The sequence below is a fragment of the Nelusetta ayraudi genome, unplaced genomic scaffold (assembly GCF_046127955.1).
Source record: "Nelusetta ayraudi isolate G7.1 ecotype Tasmania unplaced genomic scaffold, CSIRO-AGI_Nayr_v1 ptg000064l, whole genome shotgun sequence".
NCBI lineage: Eukaryota > Metazoa > Chordata > Actinopteri > Tetraodontiformes > Monacanthidae > Nelusetta > Nelusetta ayraudi.
In genome coordinates, this window is record NW_027466114.1 from 1,526,010 (window position 1) to 1,541,153 (window position 15,144).

The window sequence follows — 15,144 nt, forward strand, 5'->3', positions numbered from 1 at the left end:
CACTCGTAATATTTCTCCTGACAGAAACATCAACATCTTCCACTGTCTGCTGGAGGTGAAGGATCAGTCAGTGCATCAGGAGGTCCAAGAGTTCCTGCAGTCAGAGAACACATCAGAGAAGGAACTCTCAGCCATCCAGTGTTCAGCTCTGGCCTACATGCTGCAGATGTCAGAGGAGGTTCTTGAGGAGTTGGACCTCAACAAGTACAACACAACCATGGAGGGAATATTGAGACTGATTCCAGCTGTGAGGAACTGCAGGAAGGCTGTGATACGTTTAGGAGGGTACGTAAACACTGTGGGCCAGATCCACAAAGCGGCACAAAATGCGCCGAGGTGCAGGTAGCGGCAGGGTTGCGCCAGATTCATTTGAATGTATTGAAATGAGTCATTGCGCGCAAAATGACACGCCCCCTTCTATGCAAATATGCCTCATTCAAACAGCGGCAGATCCAGGAAGAGTTTGCGCTCGTGTCCGCGCACAGTTTTACAGACGCAAACACCGCCGGCCAAAACCAGGAGCAGCTTCTGTCAGTCAAAGTGTTTCTGGCTTCTGAGTGAAACTTTCCTCTCTGAAAAGCCTGAAATATATATATAGCTCCCCAAATCTTATATATAGATCAGCATAGACTACAGTATATACGCCAATATTTTAGATCGGCTATGGAAAATACAAATGGTACTCAGGTGTTGGTGACTAACGTGTCTTGCATCGTAATGCCAGGAGCACAGGAGCGTTTATCCCAGCAGAGTTTCACTGTCAAACACACGCACTCACCAACAACCTCTGGCGCAAACTGCTCTCAGGTTGCCAGACCGCAACATTCGCACCCGTTTCAGGTGCCGCATTCGTGGGCGTGTTTGCACCTGCATGTCATTAGCGCAAAAACCTTTGTGGATCCCCGCATCTGTGGCGCAGGTTGCGGGCGCAATCCCGCCGCAAAATGCAGCCGCATTTTAGCGCTGCGCGCCCTTTTTAGAGGATCTACCCCCCAATGTTTTCTTTGCATTGTGACGAGCTTGGGACCAACTGGTTAGACAATAGTTAAAGTGACTGACAATCATTGAATGAAAGCACATTTTTGCAGCTTCAGTTGACATTTCATTTCCAACTGCACGGAAATTTGCACAAATTTTACACAATTTGTCGATATGGGCTTTAAAGGAAAGCTGTGAATCATTATTAACCCAAGATATTTATATTGGCTGACAATTTGTATATTTTTTCCTTTAGCAAGTATGTCAGGGTCATGTGATACTTTGATTTTCAGAGTGATGACACCCTGGAAAAACTCTCCATCATTATAAACTCTCCATCATTTATTCTCTATTCAGGTTGGAGAGGTGCAGTTTGTCAGAGCTCAGCTGTGATTGGCTGCTCTCAGCTCTGAAGTCCAACCCCTCCCACCTCAGACACCTGTACCTGACTTGGAACCAGCTGCAGGATTGAGGAGTGAAGGTGCTGAGTGGTTTTCTGCAGAGTCCAGACTGTTAACTGGAGACTCTGAGGTCAGTACTGGTTTGGAACCAGTGGATGATGGTTTCAGCACCAAACACAGTTCATCACACATGTTGAATAAATATTGAACTGAAGGTTGATTCATATCAAAATGACATCCAGAAATATGAAAACTTCATTCTGTTCATGTTTGAAGTTTAAAGCAGGTCATCAGTGGTCATGTGACCAAACTTCATTTCAACACACATTAGTTTTGGACTGAGGATTTAATTTCAAGGTGACATTTTCTGTAGTGTCAGATTCTGAAGTCGACATTTCACTTTGATGTTCAGAGTGATGACACCCTGGAAAAAAATGTATATATATACATATATATATATATATATATATATATATATATATATATATATATATATATATATATATATATATATATATATATATATATATATATATATATATATATATATATATATATATACATATATGTACACACACACACATATATATATATATATACATATATATGTGTGTATACATATATGTGTGTGTGTGTGTGTGTGCAATGTTGGAGATAGCTAAGACACGAGTGTGCCGTAGTTGTAACCTTAGTGAGAGTGGATATTGTCAGAGAGTATCATGGGGCATGGAAGAGAAATGTGTGAAAAGAAAAGAATGAACTGCACAACATCGAGGGAGAGAAACTGATGCAACGCAAGCACCCAGAAGCACTTCCTATTCCTGCCTCTTGAGGGCACTGTTGCTCCACCTGAAGCTCCACTGTACTCAGGCCTCCTTCAGGATGGTGGATTGGTCAAACCTTGAGCTAGGGAGGCCATTCAAAGTCCATTCATGCTTTATTTTCAACAACAATTGCAAATATGTGAGTTTGAAGCGTCCCTGTTGAGAAGAAAATACAGTTTTTAACATTGTGCAAATGTGAGTCCCTCATGACCATCTGGTGTTGTTGTTCAATGCTGAGGAACGTCCTGGAGCAGATAACAGTCATCAACCTTGGGGACGGTTCCAGGCAGTACCCCTCGCGCCTGGAGCCAGATCCTCTCGGTCTGACTCCCCCCTGTGGTTTGTGGGGGAAGTGTTTTCCTAGAGTGGCTATTTTACGCTCTCTCCCGACCTCAAGTGAGATCTGATCATCAGGAGAGGAGCATCACAGCCAATCAGGTACCACCTCTGCATCCTCCCAACGTGGTTCATCGGAAGGCCGTGCTGCAATAAATTCCAGTTGTCCTGTGAGAAGAAGATGAGGTCCAGATGCGGCACTACATGAACAAAATTTAATGTGTGAAAGGTGTAAAATGTATAATTTCTTCCAGAACATGACCCTCAGCCAGGCCACAACTGGACCTCAGCCAGGCCAAAGCAGGACTCTTCCTATGGTTAAAGCAGGACTCTCACATATAACACACTACACATCTCATCAACTACAAGATTTTGCTCTTTTTCATTTGAAGTGGGCCAAATCACTTCTATTCAAAGTCAACTCATGAAAATTGCTGCTGGAATTTGATTCTTTTAATAAGCCATGTAACTTGCTATGATCCAAGGTTTTGAACAGGTGTGATACTGGTGTGTGGCCACAGCGTGCACATCTGATGTTGCTCACAGTGGTCCTCAGTGTGCTCAAGGAGCTTGTGTTGAAAAATTAGAGGGAACATTGGCTCCAGGTCATCCAGGGTGCAGAGCCCAGACCCCTGAGGGACAGGTGAGGACCTCCAGCCTCCACCTTCTGATTGGCTGCTGCTGCTGATGTCATCATGTGACCTGCTCATAGAATCTGACTAATAGAAACCTGCTGTTTTCTGCTGCAGGTCCCACTGAGGACCACAAGGTCAAGGCAGAGGTCACAGCCTAGTGGTGAAGGTCAGTGACGCACACACACACACACACACATACACACACACACACACACACACCAGCAACTTTCCCTGTCAGCTGCGCGCTGACATAGATTGCGTAACAAAGTGAAGAGGTGCCACTCCGCTCCATTTTGACTGGCTGACAGCAGCCCACTGGCTTAGCTTGTCTATTCAGAGAAGAGCTATCAATCCGGCTCATATTTCAATCTATGTTATCACATGCATACTACTGCTCATTCATTGGTAGTTGAATTGTTAGGTGTGCTTGATCAGTGATTTACATTATTTTAAATAATAATTTAACATATTGTTAAATATGGCGCAGATAAAATCAATCAGTCTAAAACATCCATTATGTTATTAAACCAGGAAGACAGAGAAAATCAAACTCATGTAGTTTCTCAATTTAAAGTTGTCGACTGCTTCACTTATTTAGGCATTCAAATTGTTCCGCTGCTGGATAACATCATAGAATCTAACTATAAACCAGTAATTCAAGAAATGTCAAATTCTTGAGATAGATGGGCTGATTTTCTAATGTCGTTATTGGGAAAATAAGCACTCTTAAAATGAATGTACTGCCTAAACTATTATATTTATTTCAAAATTGACCTCCGCCACCTCCAAGCAATCCATTTTCTCAGCTGAAGACACTCTTCATCAAGTTTTTATGGAACAATAAACGCTCCAGGCAGCGCCTATCGTTGCTGTACCTGCCGTATGACAGAGGAGGGCTTCAATGCCCACAGCCATTCTGGTATTACTGGGCTGCGCAACTGACAACACTGATGTTTCACTTCTCAGAAGAGAACGTGCCGCTGTGGAGGGAGATGGAAGGTTATTCACTGAAGCTTCCCTTATCCATTTACCTTTACTCAGCAGATTTTAAGAAACTCCAAAATAACACTAAGAATCCTATGACTAAAAATATGATCACCGTCTGGCAACTAGTTGAGAAATATTTCAAAGACGCAGCCTCACTCTCATTATTTAGTCCGATACGGGGAAATGATCTCTTCCCCCCCAGGAGGAGGTGAGGGGGGGTTTAAAATATGGGCTGAGCAAGGGTTACAAAAAGTAGGAGATCTTTATAATCCTGTTGATAAGCGTCTGATGTCTTTCCATGAAATTGTCGTTAAACACGACCTACCTCGCAGCCAGTTCTTCAGATACTTGCCTTTTGTATTCCTAGCCTGTCAACACTTGAAAGAATGATGATGAAAGACTGCCAGGGGAGGGGCCTGATTTCTAAAATATATATATATATATCCAGCTGGTGGATCAGTCTTCAGAATCCTCGTTAGATAAGCTTGAGTCCTGGAGAGAGGACCTACAGGTTGACCTGTCCACTGAGGAGTGGGAGAAGGCCTGCACCAAAGCACAATCTCACACAGTGAATACCCGGTTGAAATGGCTGCAGTACAACTGGTGAATGCGGTCTTACATGACGCCGGTCAAGTTGAATAAATTCAACAGCGCCGTACCAGATGTGTGCATAAAGTGTGATAAAGAAAAGGGCTCGATCTTTCATTGTTTGTGGCAGTGTTCTCAAATTCAGAAATTGTGGGGAGAAGTGAAAGAATGCATGCAGGAGATATTAGAGATACAATTACTTTTAGAAGCCAAGCTTTTTCTTTTGGGTTTTTATCCTCCAAACTGTAACGTAAGAAAGAAGCATGGATTATTTTTAGACATAGGTCTGCTCTTGGCCAAGAGAGTGATTGCACTGGCTTGGAAAGATGTGGATAGACCGAGGAAGGGCAGATGGTTTTCAGAATGAACAGCAACTCTGCCCTGAGAAAAGATGACATATGCTCTGTATTTTTCTCTACTCCATCCTCCTCCTCTTCCCCCCTCTCCTCACTAAGCCTCCGTTGCTGCCTTGTCGTCTCTTTCTCTCCTGTCCTAATACTCTTTTTAAAATAAGAAGAGATGTCTGTGGACTTTCTCTTCATTGTCTGAAAATGACTGACATAACATATACAAGCAGCAGCTAACGTTAGCTACGTAACTCAGTTCTACATGTCAAAAACCCGTCAAAAGGCTGCTCTAACAGGTGCTGTAGCGGCACTATTTAGCACTTAAAAAGCACACGTTACGACGCATACTTCCCCCTCTTCTTTTACTCAGGAATATTTTTGACTTTATGACTTATTTTGACTTACTGAGGCTCGGCTCCGATCGGACCAGAGGGAGCCGAGCCGATCGGGGCGCTCCGATTAGAGCCGATTTCAACCCGGGTCAGTTGCTGGGTTGTTTGACGCGTTTTGACGCGTCTTCTCTGTCTTCTCTCTTAACTCCATTTGAGGTCATTTATCTGTGTAGATACAAGCGGCGGTCACGCGCACACTCTGACCCATTGCTGTCTATGCGCGCAACAGCGGCCGTGGGGAGAGGGAGGGGTGTGAGGTGCTGTGAGTGAGGGAAGATCAAAAGCGGCTTGCCTGGCTGGCTGCGCATTTGGGGTGAAATGCATTGTAGTAGGGTCAGTACCCTACTACAACCTATACTGGCCAGTACATTTATAGGGGGGGCCGTGGCCACCCCCTGGTGGCGCCACTGGTAGGGCCAAAGCTTCAGACACTACACCATCCTTTCCTTTTTGATTGGAACATTTGTTTTGATGTCCATATGTTGCATCTTGGATCACGGTGACAAGAAATAAAAATCAAGAAACTGTTGAAATTCAACAGATTTATTGGTGAATAGGCCAAAGAGGCCACACCTGAGGAAAAAAAAACTACAGTTTGCAAATGTAAGTCCGACATACTCACAAATATGTATACCATGTATTTGCAGTAGACTGATAATACATTCTGCAAATAGTCAATGTCGGCTGATGAAATAAGGCACAAGTGTTGCCTCTGTAAATGTACAAAATCACTTAATATAAACATAACATTTATAAATGAAGTCATCAAACTCATGAATCAAAAAACAAAGGAAGCAGGAGTCTTAAGGGAAGACGTGCTGATGATTTACACCAGAGTAAATAAAAAGCTCCCAGTATAGCCAATAAGCAGCAAAGGATTAATTTATCGTGGTTAAACTTGCACAGACAATTCACATCTTGGCTCCGGGCATCCCACTAGAGTAGAGGTGAGCCTGCAGGAAGGCCAACATCTTCCTCCAGGCGTCTTCTTGAGCCTCAGAGTGAGGTTTGGTCGTTCCTCCCCAAACTAATTTCACTAGAAAACACACATTAATCTTCCCATCAGCATAACAGCCAAAAACATGACACCTGCATAGAGAAATAAAGCCTGGAAATACCATGGACGCCTCAAAAAGGGAAAATAAAGTCAAATATAAAGCGGCTGTATGTTGTTATTACATTGCGATTCATCATCGGAAGACCTACCATTCTTTTTGAAATTGGTCACCCTGAAGTGTGGCGACTAGGGCGGCTCGATCAGGTGACCAGCTCCATGGTATTCCAAGACAGTCAGCAGGTGCTCCTTACCTGCCGCCTTCATCCTTTGGGAGATCTGAGGGTCAAAGGTCATAAACAAATAAATGCCATTTCATTGATTCATGACAATATGTGCACATCTGGCTGTCAGCCATGCGTGTCTCGACTTACGTCTTTAGAACACTCGACTGCTGGCCAGTTCTGATCGTCTGTGCCGTTGATCAACAACAACGGACAATTTATCTTTCCCACCTGGGAAAGTAAAAAAAAACTAATTAAAGAAATTCGAGGGACATCAGGTGGAAAATGCTTCTGCTGACCAGAAGCAGTCAGCCCTCCCACCATCTGACAAGCAACAGTCAATAACATGCCATTGACAATCTGAATCTGACAACAAATCTCCTAGTTTGCATCCTTTGTGTTGTGTTGTTTGTCGTTACTGACGTCCACTTTGTCAGAGTCGTGCATCACAGCTAAGCCCAACCCTTTACAGATCTGATGGCCGCTCTCGTCAAAGATGATCTTGTCCGCTTGCCTGCCGGAAGAAGGAAGCACAGTCTGTGCAGTGGATCCGCAGACATTCCCGGCAGTTCTTCCATGTGAATGCGGATGCGTAGCCACATGACAGAAAACAACACCTACGTTGCAAAGAGTCTCAAGACTTCACTGATCCTTTCCCCCTCCGGCCTGAGGTGACTCCCGCTGATTCCGACACAACAAAAGGGCTGAAATGCAACACAGTGACACACGCTGACACACCATCTATCACAACCAAGTTATATTTGCCCAGCGTGCCCCGTTACCTTGACGACAGAGCTCTCTGCAGCCAGGTAGAGGCTTATGATGCAGCCGAGGCAGAGACCAAACAGTGCCACTCTGTCCGGCACCACCTGAGGATGCTCCTGCAGTAAACTGAACGCCATCTGTGTCGGAGCAGAAGAACAAAACTGAAAAATCAGAAGTTTTCAGCCAGGAGATGGCACACAAAAGCCGTGACCGGCATTCAAGTGGTTTGATTCTACACGACTCAGCAACGTGTAATCATTTCATCACACTACATGACATTGGAGGAAGTGTGAATCCTGAGATACCATCCAGCACGGACCTCGAAGAAGTGGAACTCATCGCCGACTGACGCCGTTTCCTCGGCAGAGATATACTCCAGCGCCAAGCTGACGTAACCGTGGGAGGCCAGCATGGCAGAGCGATACTCCACCAGCCCTCCGCCACCCCCCCCCACATGTCCAGCACACCCGGGAAGGGTCCTGGGCCTGGAGACAAGAGCACAGAGGGGCAGGAGGGAGACCTTTAAAACCAGCAAACACATGAAGAGCAAGAAACAGCCAAGCTGAAAGGAAGAGCTCACCCGGTGGAATGAATAAAGTCCCTTGCACGCCCCTCTCTCCAACGCTGACCCTCTTCACGCCCGGGGCCACGTACCACCGCTCGATGACACTGGAGCCCAGGGGGCAGAGCTTCCTGAAGCCCTCAGCTTGGTGCCCGCCGTCCACCGAGATGCTGATCAGCAGCGGGCTGTACACGTTGGTCCTCCTCAACCTGTCGTGTCAAAGGAATGCAGCACACATTGTGTTCTCCACTGTGTCAGGTCTGAGCGTCAATAAAGTTACACAGTCGCAGGTTACCTGAGGTGTTGGCGACCATCTGGTACGGGACGCATGCTCCATAATAAACCCATGGCTTCTTTTCCCGTGTACGTGCCCCCGAAACTAATGTCATCTGCCACTGCAAAAAGGAGTAAAGTGTCAATACACAGGATAATTCTACAAACAAATTAAAAGATGGACGGCACAAAGGAGGAAGAGAAGCCCACCGGACACGACTCCCCTGTGGTCGCTGACGTAGTGTCCGAAAGCCTCCCAGTAGTCGTTGTCCTCGGACAGGTGGAGCGAGTGAAGTGTCACGGGGAGTCCGGGAGGGAGGTTCTCCACCAGCACCGTCAGCTTATCGTCCACCAGACCCCGACAGGGGCTGACGGAGAGGACGGGTGCGAGCCGGGACATGGCGGACGGTCTTCCTGCGGAAGAATGAGGGTGAGGTTAAAATGAACCTTGAACCTTGAACCTAAGGGAGGAAAACACCTGGTTAAAAAAAACTGTAAAAAGAGACAAAGAAAGTGGCCAATAATCTTTATTTGACAAGGGGAATTTGCACAAGTGTCTGTTTAAGGGTCTGTCTGTTAATTTGTTGTAATTTGATGTAAATGCATCCTGTCATGTTGCTACATGACTGCAATAAAAATGGACTGCAGTCTCTATGAAAATAAGATGAATGAAAATAGATTTCAACGTCTAGTCCTTTATCCAGATTATTCTAAGAAAACAAGTGCTACTTCTTTATCAGGTCAAACAGTCCTGTGAAGCAGAGCACTTAGCGTAGCACTCAACCCATCAAACCTCTCATCAAAGTTCTCTGTTCAGAAATTGGCGGCAATGAGTTTTTATCACGCCAAGAAAGTGGGCGGGGCGCAGTAGAAAACAGGAACATCCACTCTCTGTTGATTTTCACTGGAATTAGCCAGTTTCCGTCTGAGGTCATATGCCGTACCGGTAGTATTGACTTATGTTTCATGAAGTCCTTGCACTCTGGTAGTTTTATGAAAGGTTTTCAAATATCTGCTGAATCCAAATTTCCGGATACTTTTTAAATTCGCTCATCTTGTTTTGAGTTCAGTTGATTAAAAGTGCCTCAAGTGTTGGCGACAACCATCCCGTTGTACTTATATATATATATTACTCGCGATAACACTTTCCACGAATAAAGGCATTTTTAAAAGCGTCTTTTAAAAAGCGATTTCGCTTAGAAAAATAACACAACAACAACAACAACAACAATCGAAATCGGAATGTTCAACATAACGCCGCACAGCCTGCATGGTTTCCATGCGGAGGCACCGAGTTACAAAAGCACGGAGCACCATTCCAGCATAAGAATATTATTTCTTCAAAATGAAGTGGTTAGGGTCACTCACGGAGGTCAATACACGTCCCTGAGAGTCGATGGCGTGGACTAACAGAGGTCCGGACCAGAGCAAATGAGCTCCGTGGTTGACTCTGCTCTCGGTCTCTATTCAGAAATTTATGACGGAGGCAGTGACGTGCAGTGAGGTTTGGGGTTGGGCAGGCACTGACTCAAAAGTCAGATTTACAAACATAAACTATGATGCTAAGGCACTGACACTCATGTCAGATTTACAAACAGAAAGTATGATGCTAATAGAACAGCTTCAATTCTGGGTGTTATCCCATTTTTGATTAAATTGAAAAGCGTTTGAAACACACCACTGCATAATGCAGGATAGTATATCTGACCTTTACTTGTAAATGAAGTCCAGACATTGTCACAGGGAAAGCAGTAAAGGCAATTTTCTTTTTTTTTTTTTAATAGCACAGCCACAAAGCCAATCTTTTCGAGAATACCAGTCCGTTTGAAAATAACGAGTTATATACTTTCCAGTCACCCCCGTCCTTTGAAGCAAACCTTGCAGATCTGGCGTTGGTTTCCCACTACTTATGACTTCTTGCTTCGATTGAAAGTGCAGTTTTGAGAAATTTCTTATTTTAAAAATGAAATGCTCCATTTTCAGGGCGAAAAATGATTGCAGTATTCGCAGCAGGAGCAGCAGTTGTTGTTGTTGTTGTTGTTGCTCCTTTTGCAAGAGTTTACCGGTCGGTCTGAGTATAATGTGCAGTACTGGAATTGCCACCAGACAACATGAAGAGGAGTTATTGTGGGAAATAGCGCTGAAGTCCCGCGGACCCGCGGAAGCATCTTCGCGACTCTGTCTCTCCATGCGATGCAGGCAAACTACCTTCGCGATCGACCGGTAGATTGTGTAATTTATGACTGCCTCACGCGGCCGGACAGAGACACACAGCGGGCCAGATGTGGCCCGCGGGCCGTACTTTGCCCAGGTCTGCTGTAGGGGCTAACACAGCTAACTAAGGTAACAATTAAGCCATGATGAATCCTATGAAGGCAGGCAGACTGACAGTCAAAGAAAAATAATAATAGCCAGTTACACGAGCAGCTAATTCGGCACGCAACCACACCGCTGTAGCGGGAGCGAGATTTTTTCCCCCTCGCCGGGTCTGTTAGCAGACATGGCCAAGTCGAAGAGAAAGATTGCAGACGAACACCGAGTCTCTCAGCAAAAATGGGAGGAAGAGTTTGCATTTGTTGAGGTAAAAAATAAACCAGTGTGCCTCATATGCCAAAGGCTAATTGCGGTCATGAAACGGGATAATCTTAAACGTCACCATGATACCCACAATCACAAGAACGAGTTTGCCAATGAATACCCAACTGGGAGCACCATAAGAAAAGACAAAATACGCCTTCTTAAAATAGGCTTGCATGGACAACAAAGCTCGCTGAAATTTCACTGCAAGGAAAGTGACCGAGTCACAGAAGCATCATTCAAAGTAGCGTGGAATGTAGCTAGAAGTCAACGGCCTTTCACTGAAGGGGAGCTGATAAAAAAAATGTTGGCTGGATGCTATTGAGTCTCTTTTCGCTGATTTTAAAAACAAAGACGCCATCAGTAAACAGATATCGAAACTGCAGCTTTTCTGATTCAACCCTCTGCCGACGTGTGGAGAACATTTCGGATCATTTGTTTTTAAAACTAATTGAAGATCTCAAGAAATCAAACTATTTCAGCCTGGCCCTAGGCGAGTCAACTGACGTGTGAGACACAGCGCAGTTAATGATCTGGGTTCGTTTTTTTTTTTTTTTTAATGACAATAGTTTCAAAGAGGAACTTCTTGCACTTCTGCCATTAACAGGTCAGACAAAAGCAACGATGGGTAAAGCAGTTAAAGTTGTTAACCACATTAGAAGTCATGATCTTAGGCACCATCATTCCATTCATGACAATGTTTTTGTTCGATGAGGTTTAGACAGAAATGTGGCTGTTTTCTTTGTGTTTCCTTAATTATTAGACTTGTCATGAAGTGTGTCACAAAATCATTGTTCAAAACGTTCAAAACAGGACTTGTAGTTTTTAGCTTGCGGCCCTTAGACTTTTGGGATTTTGCTGAGTGGCCCCTGAGCCATATTAAGTTGAGTAGCCCTGATTTAGAGTGTTCAATTGACCTCACATGCATGTTTTTTTGAGAAATTTAGCTCAAATTTCCCGGAAATCGTGCGTTTGGTTGTGTAAAAATCTATTTTTTTCAGCGTGCACTGGCACTGGTAAGGTGGGGCCCCAAGGTAACTTCTTGCTTGGAGCCCCAACAGACCCTAGCACCGCCTCTGGTGGCAGCATGCACAGGAAAGCAGCCTAGACCACAGACGGAAATCAAATGAAGTTTTGTAATTTTCCCTAAAAAACGGGACAAATTGTGTCCCGGGAGAGATTTTATTTTTCCTGGGGCAGGTGGTGAAAAAACAGAACAATTCTGGGAAAAAGACCCAGCCGTACGGGTAAAGGGAAGATGCATATATTTTTTGTCGAACTGACATCTGCACCTGCAGCCTCAGGGCTAAGCCCCTGATCTCCAAGAATCCTAGATCCGCCCCTGCTTAGAATAAACTACAGAAAGGAGTTATTAGAATAATAAATCAATCATGAAACCACAAATAAATTATGTATAGAGTTTAATATCTTAAAATCCATGGACATAGCATACTTAAAAACGTCAGAAATGTGTCTCATGCAGATGAACGCAACGTTTTTTTTTTTTGTTTTTTTTTTTAAAGTAAGATGATAAACTAATGGAATGAAACTTACTTTCTCTCCGCCTTGCAGGCTTGCAATCTTGGAAAAGTTTGTGAGATTTCTGCGCACAACTTCCAAGTAAAGACACCCGCTTCTATTCTTTCAAAGTGACACACCCAAACTAACAGATGTCCGTAAACAGAGCTTACCAAGAGAGTCTGGCTGCAGACCTCCACTGTCAGGACCCGCCTGCTCTGAGAGGTCCGCCTGCACTGTCCGGACCGGAAGTTAACGCCTTTGCACCGGAAGTTGATTTAACGCCTTTCAAATTAAAAGCTTTTATAAATTAAAATATTTTATTTCAGAAGACGTGACAAAAGAGGGTACTTGGCGTACTGTGAGTGTCAAGACGTACAGCAGCAAATAAATAAATAAAATAAAATAAATAGATCAGGTCGATACAGACCAGAAAAGGCCCCGGCTTTGTTTTTTTGCTTTATTTATTAATTTATTTTAATATATTTATTTATTTAATATTTATATTTTTATTTATATTAATATTTATTTTTATTTTAATATTTTATTTGTTTTGTTTTGTTTTCTAGGCAAACATTCTGAAAATATCTCCTAATTATGAGATAATCACTAAATTACGAGAAAAGATCTCTTAATTATTATTATTATATATTTTTGAGGCACTTTATTTAGAAAGAGGAATGGACTGACAACAAATAATATTTAAAAAATATAAATCTGAAACCAAGTACAGCGGAAAGCAATTCTATCTAGTTTCCCTCTTGTGCTCAGTGATTACCGTAATACCTAGTATAAACAGAGCAAGCGGAAAGCGAGCGCCTGCTGGCTCGATCGCTTTAAACGAACTGTTGACTTGACAACAGTTCGAGAACGTCAGAACACTCCTAACTATTTGAGATGCCTGCGCAGTGTAGACATACTAATATTAAGTAAGTATTTCCCAGTGTCTCTAACCGAGAAGGTGGCAATAGCAGATTCACGACTGTAGCGCCATCGTTGCCGATTGATTACCGACTTTTTTATTTAGTGAATGCAATGCGCGTCCGTAAAAACAAGCTTTCGATTTCTATTGTATTTTCTGTTTTATTTACGACGATTATGATCTACTCCAGGTAGCTTTCATAACTTTGTGTACCCCGTGTTTTATGAGGTGGATTTTTATCGACACAAACACAACCATTGAAATGTTTGTCTTGCGACGATCTCCCGGTTTTTAACATTTTTAAATCAATCATGTATATGTAATAATCTAAACTTCCGGTCCTGACAGTGCAGTTGGACCTCTCAGTGCAGTGCAGGTCCTGCAGCCAGACCCCTCTCGTGTTTACTCAACTGGCTGAATAATTAACGTAATTTCCGGACTATAAAGCGCACCTGAATATAAGCCGCAGCAGCTAAATTTAGGGGAAAATACAAATGTGTTAATATACAAGCCGCACTCGACTATAAGCCGCAGGTGTTTCGTCAGGAAACGGGTTCGCGGAACGGAACGGATCGGTTCGGTTCGGCGGCTGCGCGCCTGCGACTTTGTTCTCGCACCGCGGATCCTGTTTGCGGGGTCCCGCTGGTCACCTCGGTTAATTGGTATGGAGTCGGACCAGAACTCGAAGCAGCGACGCACCGGAGCTCACAAAGACAGAGCGCATAAAGACAAGAGAACATACAGACGAGAGCGCGAGCGATCTAGCCAGATCGACTGCCTTTAACTTAAAAGCTGCATCATATGCAATGCTTGGTTTGTTTTCCATAATGAGGGTTTGTGCGTGAGAACTTCCTTTGCGCAAACTGTCTTGCTCTCGTTCTGTGTTTGGTTCCACTTTTGCTTTCGTTGTTCGAGCGAACTGCCTGTCATCCCTTTTCCTCCTTCTGCCGGCGGGGGCGTGGCCGGGCTCCTCCTCGCGCCGACAGGTGCTTGTCAGCCGATGGTTGTCATGGCAGCGATGCATCGTGAGAATGAATGAGACTCGTTCTCACGGCCCGCTCAGTTTGAGGAGGATGTTGTCGTCTTGGAGTCTCTTTTCTCAGGATGCCAGCCGCACCTGCGTCTAGGTTCGTTTTATCTGCACACGAGCTCCAACAACAAGTTTTCCAATAACACCGCCGCTCTCACGGGAGCAGACGGCCTCTCATTTCTTATCTTCTATTCTCACACGTAAGGCTATGGCAATGGTTCTCATAACATACTCAGCAGCTGCATGATAGTAAGCAGTAAGTTCAAGATATTCATTTCCCACAAAGTTTTCCCACTAGCAGTAAGTTTCAGAAAATAAGTACATTTCCCACACTGCAGAAGACAATAAAGGACATTTGACAGTCTTCTGGCGTTCTCTGCACCTCTTGTTCCCCTCATTTATGCAACGCGGAACTGTGCAATTTGTTGTTCTCTATTACAATATACAGCTTACTTGAAAACAGAGAGAAAAAGATAGAAAAGCACTTCTATTGAACGCAATCGTCCCAAACTGTTATGGACGGGTGAACAGTGACACCTGCTGGACAAAGTGGCAATGCATATGTGGGGATAAAACCAAACAAAACCGCAAAAACACCTTCACTCAACAAAGGAAACGTACCTGCAGAAGACAATAAAGGACATTTGAAATTCTTCTGGCTTTCTCTGCACCTCTTGTTCCCCTCAACGAGCAAAACAACAACATTGAAAAAAAACAAAAAAAAAAAACAA

At 44.0% G+C, this 15,144-nt stretch overlaps 1 protein-coding gene and 1 pseudogene across 1 annotated transcript in view; one reads left to right on the forward strand and one right to left on the reverse strand.

Moving 5' to 3' along the window:
* The window catches only part of LOC142898369 (NACHT, LRR and PYD domains-containing protein 12-like), a 487,638-nt gene that overhangs the window by 289,994 nt on the left and 182,500 nt on the right, over positions 1-15,144 (forward strand). The window lies entirely within an intron of this gene.
* Positions 6,016-9,855, reverse strand: LOC142898404 (peroxisomal succinyl-coenzyme A thioesterase-like; annotated as a pseudogene).